At 39.9% G+C, this 17,491-nt stretch overlaps 1 long non-coding RNA gene across 2 annotated transcripts in view; it reads left to right on the top strand.

The window, feature by feature from the left end:
• LOC122554238 (uncharacterized) overlaps positions 1-502 on the top strand; it is a 115,652-nt gene extending 115,150 nt beyond the window's left edge. For both annotated transcript variants that reach the window (XR_015758022.1, XR_015758021.1), the window contains one exon: positions 182-502. This is a non-coding gene — a long non-coding RNA (uncharacterized LOC122554238). The remainder of the gene's footprint in view (positions 1-181) is intronic.
• Positions 503-17,491: the final 16,989 nt, after the last annotated feature.

Below are 17,491 nucleotides of genomic sequence, written 5' to 3'. Positions count from 1 at the left end.
GAAATTATAGCATTGAACATTTAGGAGAAGCAAATTAGTACCTCACTGTGGTAGTAGCAGTTAAACACAGACTGCTGTCTTATCATTTATTCATGGTATATTAGCTAGTAATTTAATGCCGACTGAAAAGGCTGTCAGTGCATTCTCAGAGATAAATGACACACAATTATCCTGTCCCCAGAGAGAGCTCCACCGCTGATCAGCAAATCCTACAAGAAGAAAACGTGGCAAGGAGGAATAGATGTGCTTCTCTGTGAAACTGGCCAAGGTTACTGGGAATCTGAAACTTCAGTAAAGATCACTTTTCAATCATTTCCTATCTCCAAAGACCCAGTTGATGTTACTCATCCTCTGTCCTGATTGAAGCAGTAGTTGAGATAAAAGAAAATTAGATTGCGTGCTAATTTCTGTATGTTTTTTCTCTTGAATGTCACACGTAATTCTCTGTTGCTGGATGCCACACTTTGTAAAGCAATAAATCCAAACTGAAATGGAATTGCAATACTGATTAACTCGCTCACCACTGAATTTGCACAAACCCTTCTTCGAGTAATTTTGTTACTGCACAACTGGAAGAAGACTTTTCTGTATATTTGCTACACTCAGCAAAGTCCTGGAAAGGATATTTAGATGAATATCCTACCACGTAATCTAATTACTCAACACCACCACTCTAACTCCCCATGGAGCATTAGACTGAAAGCTGATTTTTAATTCCCATCTGGCACTGGATCGTGCACTTTGGATGATAATTGCGGTTCGTCATGTGAATTCAAATTGAGTCTCGGATGTTTGAAATTCAAATACTTGCAAAAAGCAAAAGCAGAAATAAAAATCTAAACTCAAGAGTTGAGCACTAAAATCTTTGCTTCTGAACTTAAATAAGTTTAAAGAATGTGTTTGGCTTATACTAACTACAGTGAAAATCCCACCATGATCTTTACACTCCTCCAATACTGATTCCTTGTCCAACCTTGATTTTCCTCACTCCATAGTTGCTAGCTCTAGAATTCCCTCACTAAGCTTCTCTGCTTCTCAACCTTTATCTGTTCTTTTAAAATGCCTCTTAAAACCTACCTCTTTGACTAAGGTTGTGATCACCTGCATTAATACTTCTCTGTGTGATTCAATGATAAAATTTATTTGCAAATAGTATCTGTTAAATGCCTTGAGATATGTCACTACATTAAGGGTGCTATTGATGCAATTGATCGCAGGGTGAGGGGTCCCAATTCATTATGATGCCAGATGGGTCACTCCAAGATCTATGCACTTCCGGGTCAGGTGGGATGAATAGCCTCCTTCAATTGATTGCAACCAGGTCAACTTAAAAAGAATTCCTCCTCTTAGGATAACATTTCCCAGGTCAAAGATAGTCATATACTTACGCCCCTGCTTTAATGAATTTCGGGCTCGTCATGATGTTGAACTGTTTTACTGCTGCCTCTGTCTCTGCCCTCAATTCTTCAGGCAGCAATCCTGTCCTCGTTTCAATGACCCCGTTACCCACCTCCAGTATTCAGCCTCCACTTGGAGCCCTTTTCCTGGGTTGCATTTGATTTTTAAACACGTTTTGTGTATATTCATTGAAGAGTAAAATACCAACAGGTCTTTCCTCCAGAATTGCCTTTCTTCCCATTTATAACTTGGGATTGTTTCAGGCATAACCTGCAGGAAGTTCAGTTTTTTTAAAATGGACTCTCCCTTTAAAGGGCTGCTGTCTAAAGTTCCTTCAGCTCTCTTCTATGTGACATTCTGTGGTTTCTCTCAGGGCATACCAGATAGCCACTGGATTTTCATTTCCATTATCTTTTGGCTTGAATGTTTTTCTTTTCAAAAAACACTTAGTGACAATCCCAGCTGAATTTATTCTAGATAGGACAGTTCCCAGAATGAAACCTGAATTGATAGATTTTTTTTTCATTTTAACACTCAGTGAAGCATAAGCTCGAGTCATAAAGTCATAGCATCATAGAGTAATGAGGCTGCAGATTTTCTTTAAGATGAAGCAATATTTATTGAAGAAATGAAAAAATGTAACATATAAAGCTATTTAAATGTAGAACAGTTTGAAAGCTCTTAAAACATAGCAAAGCAATGTATCATCTATTGCCCAATAACATCTTTTTGTAGTTTCACATTCAGTGTAAATGCCCCATGTCTCAAATTTCTAAGTTTGACTCAGTTGATTTTTCCTGGTATTTATTTCACTTGTATGATGAAGCCTTCTTATATGAATACTCCCAAAACTGAGATTTTCAACTTTCTTCGCGCTTTGATCCACAGATTACAACTCGTTCATGCTGACCAAGTTTCCCATACGAAACTATTCTCATTTGCCTGCTTTTGGCCCATGCACTTCTAAACCTTTCCTATTTATGTACCTGTCCAAATGTCTTTTAAATGTAACTGTACCTGAATCTACCACTTTCTCTTCATTTCACATATGTACCCCACCTTTTTGTGAAAAGGTTGCCCATTAGGTCCCTTTTAAATCTTTATCTGTTCACCTTAAAATTATGTCTTCTAGTTTTGAACGCCCCTACCCTAGGGAAAAGACCTTTGCTACTTACCTTATCTATGCCCCTCATGATTTTATAAACCTCTGTAAGGTCATCCTTAACTTTTTAAATTCTGGATCAGTGGTGCTGGAAGAGCACAGCAATTCAGGCAGCATCCGACGAGCTCGTCGGATGCTGCCTGAATTGCTGTGCTCTTCCAGCACCACTGATCCAGAATCTGGTTTCCAGCATCTGCAGTCATTGTTTTTACCTCGTTGATCTTAACCTTTTAAACTCCACTGAAAAATTGGTAATGTGATTCACCTATTCACAATGTGTAGAAGCAAGGACATTATGGCAAATCTTAATAGAACAGAGATTCAGCCTCAACTTGAATATTGCGTCCAATGAAATCTTTGGACTGGGTGTAGTAAAAGTTTTCAAGAATGGTTCTAGATGTGAGACAATTTGAATTAGACAGATAAATTGGGGAAGCAGGAATTGTTGGTCTTGGCAAACTTGAGCTTGAAGGAAGTTTTGATTGAGATTTTCAAACTGTGGACAGAGCAAATAGAGCAAACCTGTTCCCATTAAAAGAAGGGTTGAGAAACAGAGCAAGTAGTTTTTAGTGATAGATAAAAGTAGCAAAGGTCACATTAATAAAAAGTGATTTTTTTAACACAGAGGATGATGAAAATCTAGTATATACTGCTTACAGAGAAGGCAGATTCAACCATGGCTTTTACAGGAAATTGGAAAAACATTGGGAGAAAAAAACTTGAAGAGCTATGGGAAAGCAAAGGCAAATTGGACTTGGTCAACTGCTTTTGCAGAGAGCTAGCTTGTGCACTATAAGCCAAATGGTTTCCTCGGAATTCTATATTTCTCTGAAGAATTCCCTTAACCACTGAGGAACTATATATGTTCAATTCCAGATAGCCAGACAATGAAGGTTAGAACTAGAGTCTCATCGTACTATAACTGCTTAATTAAACATACATAACATTATGCACATTCACCTCCAAACCTTTAGTCCACGACTTTCTAATCAACATGTTCAAAGGTTTTATGACACACCTCTGGAGCAGGTAGGACTTGAATCTGGGTCTGCCTGCATTAGAGGTAGCAACACTACCACCAATACAAGGGCCCCTAAATCTACAGTGTTCTATAAGAGCACAAGAGAATCCCCAGTTAATATTCATCACATGAATGCAATTAAACTCTCAGCAGAGTTCCACTCCTATGCCCTCTTGCTCTGAAGTTTGAAATGGATAAACATTCTTCCCTCAACTAGACTGAAGAGTGCTTTGAGAGAGTCTGGAATGTTGCATATCCTCTGATGCACTTACAGCAGCAGTGTGTGGCAATATATGCAGAGTTTCATCGCCAAAAACTTTTATTAATAGCCATTTTATCTTTTAGCAATGCTCTCCATGTGCTAGTTGAGCCATTATGATCTGACAGCTGAGTAATCTCTTTTTAAAACCTTCCTCTGGGCTTCAGGCAGCACATTTCATTCTGAAGGTATTCTTGTTTTCTATCACTACATAAAATGTCACAGCAACAGAAAATGTCAGATTTCATTGCCATCAGATGTTAATCTAACATGTCAATACAAAAACAGCAACAAAAAAGCCATAGGTTTCAGCCAATGAACATTTACTTGACTCTATGGTATCCAGATGATGTTTGTGAGCAAGGGAGCACTGCAGAGGGATGGTCCCCAAAAACAGACATTTCTGGAAAAGCTCAGCAAGTCTTGCACAATCTGTGGAGAGAAATCAGAGTTAATATTTTGGGTCGAGTGACCCTTCCTCAGAATGGGATGGTATGCAGTTGGATTTTTTTTTAGTCTTTCATGGGATGTAGGTGCTGCTGGTTGGACCAGCATTTATTGGCATTGTCTAACCACATGGAGACCGTGGTAGAGAGCTGCCTTCTTGAACTGCTGCAGTCCTGGGAGTGTAAGCAGATGAACAATGCTATTAAAAAGGGGAGTTCCAGGATTTTGACACAGTGACAGTGTTGGGGAGTTGATATAATACCAAATCAGGATGGTGAGTGGATTGGAGGTGACCCTGCAGGTTGTGGTGCTCCCGTGTATCTGCTACTGCCAGAGAAGCCTTGGTGAGTTACGGCTGTGCATCTTGCAGATGATACACGCTGCTGTCGTTGCACATTGGTGGTGATCAGAGTGAATGTTGAAGGTGGTAGATGCCATGCCAATCAGGCAGGCAGCTCAGATCTGGATGGTGCTAACATTCGTGAGTATTGCTGGAGTACCTAGTGAAACAAATGAAGAATACTCCATCACACTTCTGACTTGTAGATGGTGGACAAGCAGTCAAAAAAACAGAAAGGGAGGAATCTCCGCCAGATGCCTAATTAGATGACAACATTATTTGTTTGCAAGTGCAGCTGCATTGCACTGTTGGTGGTCCCTTGCATTTCCTTGCTGATGACTGAGAGTAGCTCGATAGGACAGTAATTAAGCAGGTTAACTGTACCCTGCTTATTGTGGACAGGACCTATTTCCACATTGTTTGGTAGATAGCAACGCTGTAACTGCTTGGCTAGGGGCATGGCTGGTACTGAAGCACAGGTCTTCAGTTATTATTGTGGGACTCTTAGTGTTTGCAGTATTCAATGTTTTCTTGTTATCTCATGGAGTGAATGAAAAGGCAAGCAACTGTGATGTTGAAGATCTCAGAAAGAGACAAATGCTTCAATCTTGCCTTTTGCACAGATGTGTACATCTGGGCGATGCCTTTTTGATTGTGGGAGCATTTGTTGAACCTCTTCCTCCAGTGCATGTTTAATAGTCCACTACTATTCATGGCTGAATGTAGCAGCGCTACAGAGCTTAGATCTGATCCACTGGTTGTGGGATCACATCTGCTGCAAACTGCTTCCTCTGTTTGGCAAGCAAGTAGTTCTGGGTTGTAGTTTCAACAGGTTTACACCTAACTTTTAGGCATGCCTAATGCTGCTCTTGGCATTCCCTCTTGCATTCTTCATTGAACCAGGGTTGATTTCCTGGCTTGATGGTCATGGTAGGGTGGGAGAGATACTATGCCATGATTGGGGTTCAGCTGTTGATGGCCCAGGGTGTCTCATGGATGCTCACCGGAGACCTGACTTACTGTGGTGACTTAGACCGAAGTGGAATTAAGCAGATTTATCGAGACAAGGGAGAGTTGTTAATCTCTATGATGGCACTCGAAGAGTAAGCCATTCCCTACCATACAGGAGTTAAGTGAAGATTGGGTTCACTCCTGAGCAGTCAGCTCAGAGTGGCACTGCAAAGGTGTTTAGGGATGTTCTCTGCTCACTTTCTCAACCAGAACTGGCATTTGGAGTGGAGACTGCATAAAAGAACCAAAAAATTGAAATCTAATGGAATAGAAAAAGAAAAACATTGACATGAAGTCTGATGGTTGTAAAGTTATATGTGAAAAATGCAGCAATCAGTTCTGCAAAAACAGTTTGAAATTTAAAATGTGCTGTAAAGATATTGCAAAGTTTTATTCTGCAGTCAATGCAAATAATGAACTAAAATGTACTAGTATTGGATAGATGGAATATGCTTTATCTTTTTCACCTGGGGAGGAACTGAGGGCATTGTCACCTCAACAAGCACAAGCACATCAAGCACATAACTCCATGGGCACTAGGTAGAAAGAGTAGGAGGGGAAACCAGGTCATGTCTTGAACACTAGTGAGTAGGAACAAGTGGACATAGTAACAGGTATCTGACCATAAGAGGAACGTGGGTTTGGTCTGCACAAGCATCAATGATAGGCTCTTAGATTTAGACAGTTTATTGAGCAGAAGCTTTCCAATGATTGGTTGAGATTTTCTGCATTCCTTGCATGAAGTATGATAGAAAATACAGCATTATGGTTGTAATACCTGCAGGAATTCACAAACGTTTGAAGTGGCAGATTCAGGGCAAACTGCAAGCAGCTCTCAAGGATGGAACGACCATTTTTCCAACAGTAACTCTTTGGAGGAGTAAAGAAATCCTGGAAACAAAGATAAACAGACAATCAGTTTTGCTTTTCTAGTTTTTCTGCTAACATTCAAGTTGGGATCGGTAGAAACCGCTGGAAAGTCTACCCAGGGTGTCTGTGACTATAAAGACATTAGGTACTAATTTCGAAGGCTCAGGGATGGATGAGAACATCTTGCTGGGACGCTTCATGCTTGATCATGGTGCTTACAGTAATTTGTACAGGGATCCCTGGTCATTTGCAAAGTGCAGACTGTTTCTGAAGCACTGTAGAAGGAAACATAGAAATATAGAAACATAGAAAATAGAAGCAGGACTAAGCCATTTAGCCCTTCGATACTGCACCGTTATTCATCATGATGATGGCTGATCATTCAGCTCAACCCCACATGTCCTTCATTTAATTCTTTTAGCCCCAAGTATTATACCTAACTCCTTCTTGAAATCATACAATGTTCTGTGCTTTCTGTGGTAACAAATTCCATAGGCTCATCATTTTCTGGGCGAAGAAATTTCTCCTCATCTCAGTCCTAAATGATTTACCCTATATCCTTGACTGTGAGCACCAGTTCTCGATTCCTCCACCAGTGGGAACATCCTTCCTCCATCTACCCTGTCTAGTCCTGTTCGAACTTTGCGGGTTTCTATGAGATCCCCCTTCATTCTTCTGAGCGGCAGTAAATGTAATCCTAATTAATTCAGTCTCTCCTCTTGCTTTAGTTCTCTCATCCTAGGAATCAGTCTGGTCAAAATTCACTAAACTCCCTCTATAGCAATAACATCCTTCCTTATTAAATAAGGAGACCAAAACTGCATGCAATATTCCTGGTGTCGCCTCACCAAAGCCCTGCATAATTACAGTAAGACATCCTTCCTCTTGTGCTTGAATCCTCTCACTATGAAGGCCAACATATCATTTGATTCCTTTTCTATGTGCTGAACCTGTATGGTTACCTTTGGTGACTTGTGTATGAGGATAGCACATCTCACTCTCTCAATTTTTAACCATTGAAATAAATAGTCTACCTCCTTGTCTTTGCTCCCAAGTTGGATAACGTCACATTTATCTAGATTATACTGCATCTGCCATGCATTCATCCACTTGTCCAAATCACACTGAAGATACAAACGTCACATCCTCAAAATCCAGTCTTTCTGGCTAGAGGGGATTTTCCTTTTCAAATAATGGCATTATCTCGAACACAGCAAACCCATATAATGTTTACAAGTTACACAGTATGTTTCTGCTTTGATTTGTCTTCAACATCTTAATGATATATTTCATTAAAGCCTGGGCAAAGGCAAGAGCCTCAGTGTATATTCTTTCATCACTGGTGTAGGAGTGTGGATTGATATCCAGCCAGTGTCTCCAGCAAGCAGCAATCTTTTCAAATGGCTCCTTCAAACAGTAGTGACATTGCCAACAGCTGCAGATGGGAGCATCACGATCATCCCAGTGTATTCTTCACTTTCCTACTGTATTTGTATTGGCAATGATCAGGTCTAATCTGCCTGCTGATCAAACTAAATTCTGCACAGTTCATTTAAACAGCGTTGCATTGTGTCCCGATGGTAACATGGGTTCTATCAATTAAACGTTGCATTGTTGGGCACCGAATTACTTGGGAGAAATGAGAGCCCTTCTCTTTTTTTTCCCAGTTTTCCACTGGGACATTCACAAGCCTGTCACATCTGGCAACTGAGTCAGCAGCACGGATACCACTGAATATTCTGGCATATCTCGCCAGTAATGGTTTGATGTGTGTCAGTAGCTTAAATTTCAACATAACATTGACTTTAATGAATACAGGCAGGGATCATTTTCATTGTGTGCCAACTGAAGGCTGTATACTAACAGATGACATTTCTTGGATGGTGAAGGTAGTTGTTAGTGGGGAGAAATGTGTGGGAATATAGAAAGAGTAAAGCCTATAACAAAATTCATTGGCTGCCTTCATTGTATAGCATGATCTAGTCATTTAATGAGATTTGTCTTTTTCTCTTCCTTCTTCAGTCATTAGCAGGACAGTTGAAACAAGGACCTTTCATTTTCAAATCCTTCTTTGGTATCACACCTCTATATAGTGCTGATCTCCTTCACTTCTAACCTCCTCTGCATTCCCCATGGTAGCTAAATCTTTAGTTGACTAAGTCTTAAGGTTTGGAAATTCCTCTGCAAACCTCTCATTTCTGAACATGATCTCGCTGCTCTATTTTAAACTGCTTTTTAAAAACCCTTGTCTCTAATAACTGCCTGATTCAGGCTGTTCAGATCCTGTTGTCAGATTTGATCCCAAATTGATATTCCAGCCACCTATCTATACCACCACCGAGACATCCATCTCTGTAGCACTGTTCAGCTCTTTGTAGAAATCTTCACCTATACCATTTTTTTTAGACTTGATTAATCTGACACTCTTCTGCCTACGTCACATTTTATACTGTCCACTAATTTGAGTTCATCTGAAACACTGCAGTCCATACATTAACTCACACTGAATCATTTTCACGCATCACGCTTATGCTGGATAATCTTCATTGGGATTCAACCTGGCAATTTTAAAATTCTCAGATATTTACCCTTGGTTTCAACTCTGTCCATAGCCTTGTCTTTCACTATTACCTTTTGTTCTTTGACCTCCTGCACTTATCTAATTCTGATCTCTTGCACATCCCTGATTTCAATTGCTCTAGCATTGTGACCATACTTTCAACTGCTTTGGCGTAGCTTAAGCTGTGGAATTCTCTCACTAAACCTTTTTTGTGCCTCTGTCTCCCTGTTTTTCTTTATAATCCTCCTTAAAACCTTCTTAAAATCTATTTTGTTGTCCTAATAGTTCTTCACACAAATTTTGCTTGATATAATTCCTTCAAAGCACCTTGTGATGTTTTAATATCTAAAAAGCATGACAGATATGCATTTTTTTAAGTAATTTATTAACAGAATGAGGGCATCACTGTCCAGAGCAGTATTTGCTGCTCTTGACCTGTGGTGAATTAAGCAACAAGCGACAGGCAAAACAAAACACTAGAGAATACGGACAACGTTAAGACCATTACACCAACAACAGAATTCAGGTTTCAGAAACAGCTATGGCAGCCTAGCTTTAAGTCACAGAATTTTTCCACGATTAATTTCCACATTCACATCATTCAGTTGTGCATCATCAATTACAATGCCACACTGCATCACAGCAATTCCAGAGTGCAAACACTTTACATCAACTAACATATTTTTTAAAAGGCCAGTGAGGCTTCTGCACATACAAAATGGTGTCCTAGAATATTCAAACAGATTTGCTTGAAGAGAAAGGGGAGTTGAGAGATCTACAGCACAGAATAGGCCCATTGGCCCATTGGCCCATCATGTTGATGCTGGATAAAAGCCACCACCTAACTATTCTTGTCCCGTTTTCCAGCACTTGGTCCATGTTGTGCGGATCATATTGCCTCATGCTCCAAACTTGAGGCTACTGCATGCACCACACTCCATGGAATCAACTCTTCAGTAAAGACAAATAAAGCCCACTTGATTAGCAACCCATCAGTGACTCTATCCATTATCTGCACACAGTTGTAGTAGTGTCTATCCTATACAAGATGCACCGCAATAACATCTCAAACTTGCTTCCACAGCACTTTCCAAACCCACGAACTATACCATTTAGAATGACAACATCACCCAAGGCACTGTAACACCACCATTGACAAGTTATCCTCCAATGCACGCACCAGCCTGATTTGGACCAATAACTGCTTCATTGTAGCTGGGTCAAACTCCTGGTGCTCCATTCCAAACAACACTGTGGGTGTACCTACAACAAAAGTACTGCTAAAGAAGGCAACTCATCACCATGTCCTGAAGGACAAATGGTTGAGCAATAAATACTGGCCTTGCCAATGAGACCCACATAGCATGAAAAATAAAACAAAACGTTAAATAATCTGTTGATCTTTTGCCTTGGTAGATTACGTAATCCAAAATCAACACTTCCTTATTATCGATCTTAAAAATTCACAGGCTAAATTATCTACCCCTTTCAGGGAGCATTAAAGCTTTCATGTCAAGCTTAAATGGAGTGCAGGAAATAAGTGGTTGAAAGAAAATAATATAAAGAAGCTAGGTTTTTAATTCATAGAGTAAGCTGCAGAAACTAAACGTCACTGTGTATATAATTAGGCCTGTTTTGACATACAGAACTTAGTATACATTCAGCTACAGTTGTGTATTAAGCCTACATTGCATTCAGGCAGCTGCCAGGATATCATAAAAAAGGACCTTCATGATTTAGCGGTGGCCTGAATTCACATGAAAATTAGATACAAGCTAGTTGTACGCCTGTTATCTGCGTGCTTTGAATGTTGAATTAGGTCAAGAAACATTTAGATAATTAAATTCTAAAATTTCCCAGTGATGAATTGTTTGAAAACAAAGGCTGCATATTTATCTACTTAGTGACTTACTGTTTCACACACAGTTCTTCCTCACTTACCAGCTAACTGGTATTGAACCTATTAATAGCAATGGGGCATGCATAATGACAGGTTCAAATCTGGGTAATATAGAGAAATAGGGAGAGTGACACCTTTAAAACAAATTCAGCATTTATAACTGTCAACAGAAAGGAAAGCAGAATAAAAATGATTACTGGACATTAGTGTAAAGGTTGTATCACTTGAACCATTACTAATAGCCAGAGTTCATGCTCGAGTAGGTTAGGCTAATGTGTGGCATTGGGAACTTCAAATAGATTAAATTGGATACTGCTGTCCCTTATTTGAGCACAAAGCCTATTGAAGATAGTTGAGCAGCATGATATCTGAAGGCAGTTTTGAGTTTGAAATCTTCCTCACTGGGATCTGAAAAGAAATTCTTACTTAAAATCGTTAATAGTCAGAGAATAGAGGCTTTCATCCCTTTGTCTGAACTCGATTGAAATCTGAAGCCCTAAAGGAGGGTTCAGGGCTCCAGAATCTACTGCATTATCATCAGCAAAAGGAAATATCTCCTCCCACTGTCTAAATTGGATTAAGCCACAGGTCTCAGACAGCAAAGACCATAAGACCATAAGACATAGGAGTGGAAGTAAGGCCATTTGGCCAATTGAGTCCACTCCGCCATTCAATCATGGCTGATGGGCATTTCAACTCCACTTACCAGCATTCTCCCCGTACCCTTAATTCCTTGTGACATCAAGAATTTATCAATCTCTGCCTTGAAGACATTTAGCGTCCCGGCCTCCACTGCACTCCACGGCAATGAATTCCACAGGCCCACCACTCTCTGGCTGAAGAAATGTCTCTGCATTTCTGTTCTGAATTTACCCCCTCTAATTCTAAGGCTGTGTCCACGGGTCCTAGTCTCCTCACTTAACAGAAACAATTTCCTAGCGTCCACCCTTTCCAAGCCATGTATTATCTTCTATTAGATCTCCCCTTAGTCTTCTAAACTCCAATGAATACAATCCCAGGATCCTCAGCCATTCCTCATATGTTAGACCTACCAGTCAAGGGATCATCCATGTGAATCTCCGCTGGACACGCTCCAGTGCCAGTATGTCCTTCCTGAGATGTGGGGACCAAAACTGGACACAGTACTCCAAATCGGGCCTAACCAGAGCTTTATAAAGTCTCAGTAGCACAACGGTGCATTTATATTCCAACCTTCCTGAGATAAATGACAACATTGCATTCGCTTTCTTAATCACGGACTCAACCTGCATGTTTACCTTTAGAGAGTCCTCGACTAGCACTCCCAGATCCCTTTGCACTTTGGCTTTATGAATTTTCTCATCGTTTAGAAAGTAGTCCATGCTTGTATTCTTTTTTCCAAAGTGCAAGACCTCGCATTTGCTCACATTGAATTCCATCAGCCATTTCCTGGACCACTCTCCCAAACTGTCTAGATCCTTCTGCAGTCTCCCCCCTTCCTCAGTACTACCTGCCTGTCCACCTAACTTCGTATCATCAGCAAACTTCGCTAGAATGCCCCCAGTCCCTTCATCCAGATCATTAATATATAACGTGAACAGCTGCGGCCCCAATACTGAACCCTGCAGGACACCGCTTGTCCGGCTGCCGTTCCGAAAAAGAACCTTTTATCCCAACTCTCTGCCTTCTGTCAGACAGCCAATCCTCAATCCATACCAGTAGCTCACCTCAAACACTATGGGCCCTCACCTTACTCAGCAGCCTCCCGTGTGGCACCTTATCAAAGGCCTTTTGGAAGTCTAGATAGACCACATCCACTGGGTTTCCCTGGTCTAACCTACTTGTCACCTCTTCAAAGAATTCCAACAGGTTTGTCAGGCATGACCTCCCCTTACTAAATCCACGTTGACTTGTTCTAATTCGACCCTGCTCTTCCAAGAATTTAGAAACCTCATCCTTAATGATGGATTCTAGAATTTTACCAACCACAGAGGTTAGACTAATTGGCCTAAATTTTCCATCTTTTGTCTTGATCCTTTCTTGAACAAGGAGGTTACAACAGCAATCTTCAAATCATCCGGGACTTTCCCTGACTCCAGTGACTTTTGAAAGATCTCAACCAATGCCTCTGCTAAGGACCAATGCCTAACTCACTGAAATAGCATCAAACAACCTGAAACCTCATGTCCTTTTTCTAAAAATTGGATTAGAATTCAGACCCTCGACAGCATTTGACACCATTTGCATTGTACAAAACCTTTGAAAAACTGGTATTTACCAGATGATATTCCTTCACAAATAATATGGACCTTTTTTTACAGTTACAGTTAGTTTTGACAGTTGATGTATCAAAAGTGGTACTAAAATGCCATCAGCAAGGTCTTACTACAATCCCACCACCAATAATCCAGTGATTTGTCCACACTCACCTTAATGAAGCTTTTTAAACGATGAAAAACATTCAAGTGAAACTAAAATTGGCAAATGTGCAAACTATAGTGTATGTCCCCACTGGCCAGTGTTGGTAATCCCACCTCTGAATCAGAATGTTTGGGTTAGAAACAATTGGCGCGCGAGTAGACCACATTCCATTGAGCCTTCCGATGTGATCATGGCTGAACTGTAACCTGAGCAGAGTCCAAACCCTACACCAACTGAGTAAATTCTGGCAATTCATTGTAGTACTGTAGGGCTGCTGCATTGCTGCCATCTTTCAAGTCAGACATTAAACTGATCTCATGTATGGCCCTTTCTGATCGAGAACGTGGGAAGTCTGCTACCGTGATGAAAATGTTCCTCCATCATCAGCACTCATATATAATCCAGCCACTGAACTCATAGTACTTAAAATGAACTTATTGGGTGCTGTGTTTGATCACATTTTTAAGAGAAATATAAATGGCTGTGAGCTTTTTTGAAGTCCTGAAATGTGAAAGGTGTTAAATAAAAGGTGCCTCCTATCTTATAAGTGTAATACGGTGAATTCTTTGATGCTTAAAATGAGGAAGAACCTGTATTATAAGAGTAGAAATTCCAACAACTGCAAGCTCTCAAACCTGAGCTATAGAGAATCTGGGTTTTAAAAAAAAATGGGTACCTATGGCCTAAGGAGTAATCACAGCGCGATGCTAAAAGATCATGATATAATGGTGATGTAACATCATATGTCGAGAAGGAAGCTAAAGAGTGACCTCATGTGGAGGGCATACTGTGCTTATATAGAACTCTTATTGAGTCTTAACAGTGTCTGGAAATTGATTACAGGAAGGTCATTTAGGGGACAGTCAGGCCCAAATCACTGCAACCATGAGAGGTAATAGTCACTGATGTTCTGATCCCAGCTGATGATAATATTGGAGAAGTCAGATCACAGAGCGATATCTGGTTTGATCTTTCTTCGTGTAATTAATTAACATAGTGATTAGTCACTGAAACATATTCATATGAGACTGCAGATTTTCTTTTACCAGAGAATTAAATTTCTTACAAAAGGAAGAAATGTGAAAAAAGTCTATCGAAACATAAAAGAGCAATTAAGCAAACTCTAAAACACATGCAAAAACAAACCTTCAACTCATTTCCCAACAGTGTCCATTTCAGAGATCCAGGTCCAAAGAAATTTCATCCATTTCCCAACTCCACTTAACTGACTCCTGATAGTTTCTTTGTTGTGGACTTTGGAGCGAATTCAATAGGTCCTTTCCGAATCTGCCAATGTTTTGACAAATCTGCGACTTTAGCTTTCTCAGTTCTGATACCCTGCATACTTCTAACCAAAGTCTCCTGACTTGGAAGTTTCACAAAATATGCCCTTCTGCTGAAGTAAATGGTCCCTGAACTGCTTTAAGGTCCTTCTTGGACATAAGCTAAATTTGCTTCTAAACCCAACCCTGGTGCCTTCTGAACTGGAGTTAAAAGAATTTGCTCATGTTGGATTTTTTTAAAATAATTGATTGGTGGGATGTGAGTGTTGCTGTCTGGGAAGGTGATGATGAGCTGCCTTTCTTAGACTGCCACTGTCCATGTGCTGTGGGTAGACCCACATTTCAATTAGGAGGGAGTTCCAGGGTTTGGACGCAGTGACACTGAAGGAATGGCAATATATATTTCCAAGTTTGGACAATGAGTGGTTTGGAGGGCAACCTGCAGTAATGGTGTTCCCATGTACTTGATGCTCTTGACATTCTAGATGGTATTTACCATGGGTTTGGAAGATGTTGCAAAATAATCCCTGGTGAGTTTCTGCAGTGTACCTTGTAGGTAGTCATACACTGTTGTTATTAAGCATTGTTGGTGGAGGGAATGAATGCTTGTGGATATGGTGCCAATCTAACTTTTTCGGATTGGTTTAAAGTTTCTTGGATGTTGTTGGAGCTGCAATGATTCAAGTAAGGCAAGAAAATTCCATCACACTCCTGACCTGTGCCTAGTAGATGGTGAACAGGTTTTGGGGAGTCAGGAGGTGAGTTACCTGTTGTAGGATTCCTACTTCAGTGTCTGAAGAGTGACAAATGTGCTGAACATTGTGCAAGCATTGGTGACCATCCCCATTTTAACCTTATGATGGGAGAAAGGGATTCTTCTGAACTGAAAACAAAGCTAATGGTCTTACATGTTTTGTGAACATAACAATATAAACATCCTTCCATTAATACTGCAGGGATCTACAGTTATTTACTTTCTGACAAAATGCCAGATTTAGTCAAAATTCAAGAACAACTCTAATTGTGGTTATTTTAAAAGAAATCTTTTCACAAAAACAGCTAATAACTATCTGCCTCTATTTTGAAATCCAAATTCCAAAAATGATATAATTGTATATATGTTGTACATCTTTCATCATACAATGCAAAGGAATAAGAGGTCTCAATTATTTGAGCTTGAAGCAGGATGGGATGCTAGGATCCTGAAAGTTACAATTTATCATTTAAAGGAATTTTTGTGTTGTACAAAGGAGGCTTCCTCAATTTATCTCTGTGGCATTTCTAAGGAGATTTACTCCCCTTCTCCTCCTTTCTCAATAGCCATATGGGTCACACCATGCGCCATAGATGTTTCAAGCCTGGTGCCAATGCCTTTCTCATTGCCCTTCCCCTATCCTTGCAAATTTTGTTGGGATCATTGACAGAACACACACTTTGGTATACATCTACCACTATACACATTTTCAATTGCATTATCAATTGATATCTAGTTGTTTTATTTCATTTTGTGCTGTATTTAGGACAATATAAACTTAATTTCTGATTGTACCTCTACATATAAAATCTTACACCAGGAAGTAAACCATTTGGCTCATCATACTGGTGCTGGCCTTTGATAGAGTAACCCATTAGTCCCAATTGCCTGTTTGTTCTCCTGTAATTTATTTTTATTTTACTTCCTTTCAATATTTATGAATATATATCGATGTTTAATTGTGAGTTAATTGGTAGCAGTCTGTCATAGAGAAGGTGAGATTCCAGATTTACAGTTAAATAAAACTGGCTAACTGAGGTCACATTAGAAATGTTATCAGTTAGAGTAGCAAGCAGTCGCATTACAATGAACCTTTATTACCAATTCCAGGGCATCACCCTTGGCGCTGGTTGTCAACGTTTCTCTTCATCCATAGCCAGGGCATAAATCTTTTCTTCAATAATGTCAAAGTGGATTCCCCTCTGGGTAGTGATGTTATTAAGAATTCAGCAAGTTGCAAATAAATTGGATCTATGTTCAGCTCATCCACGAAGACAGTGCCAGACTGATAAAAGTCTGAAATGCTTTCTCACTTGCTCAAAAGTTTGTTTTAGAACAAAGCTTACATATGAGTATGCCGCAGGCCTACCAGATAGCATGCTCAATATTCATAGTTTATGGCTTCTCATCTTTGCACAAGGCCCAACAACCCAGTTGGTTATCAGTTCAAGGTACACAAGAGGTTCTCTCTGTTTATAATTTACAGGGCAATCATCAACATGTTCTTTATATACAACTTTAATTTCGGTATAAAGTAGCAAGAGGTAAGATTTTCCCTTAATTTCAAATAAATCAGCACCAAGTACACTGCATTCTATTCATCAACCTGACCAAAGCACATGACATAGAAAATTAAAAAGCTCTGCAGATCACTCTCCAACAATTTGGTTGGTTGAGAAACTTCATCACAATCCTGCAGTTGTTTCGTGATGATATTACTGCCACTGTCTTCAGGATGAGATCTGCGACAAGGCAATCAAAATCTCGACAAGCAAGTCAGTGTGATGGTTCTAAACAATATTCAATCTACATGACAGTGGCTCTCATCAAAGAACACTGCACTCTGGTGTGAGTATTAGGTAATGAATAAGTGAAAACTACTCAACATCAATTATCTCCGTGCCAAACCAAAACTGACTACTGTCGGTATTATTAATCTGCAGTAATTCATCTACATTTTGTAGATTGCTAAAGTTTTAGAGTAATAGAATCATAGTCATAAAACAAGGAAACAGACTCTTCAGTCCAACTAGTCCACACTGACCATATTGCCAAACTAAACTAGTTCCACCTACCTGCACATTGA

The sequence above is a fragment of the Chiloscyllium plagiosum genome, unplaced genomic scaffold, assembly GCF_037043375.1.
Source record: "Chiloscyllium plagiosum isolate Xiang-an unplaced genomic scaffold, Cpla_swu_hap1 HiC_scaffold_9, whole genome shotgun sequence".
Taxonomy (NCBI): Eukaryota; Metazoa; Chordata; class Chondrichthyes; order Orectolobiformes; family Hemiscylliidae; genus Chiloscyllium; species Chiloscyllium plagiosum.
The sequence above is the reverse complement of the archived record's forward strand: the minus strand, read 5'-3'. Positions and strand labels throughout refer to the sequence as shown.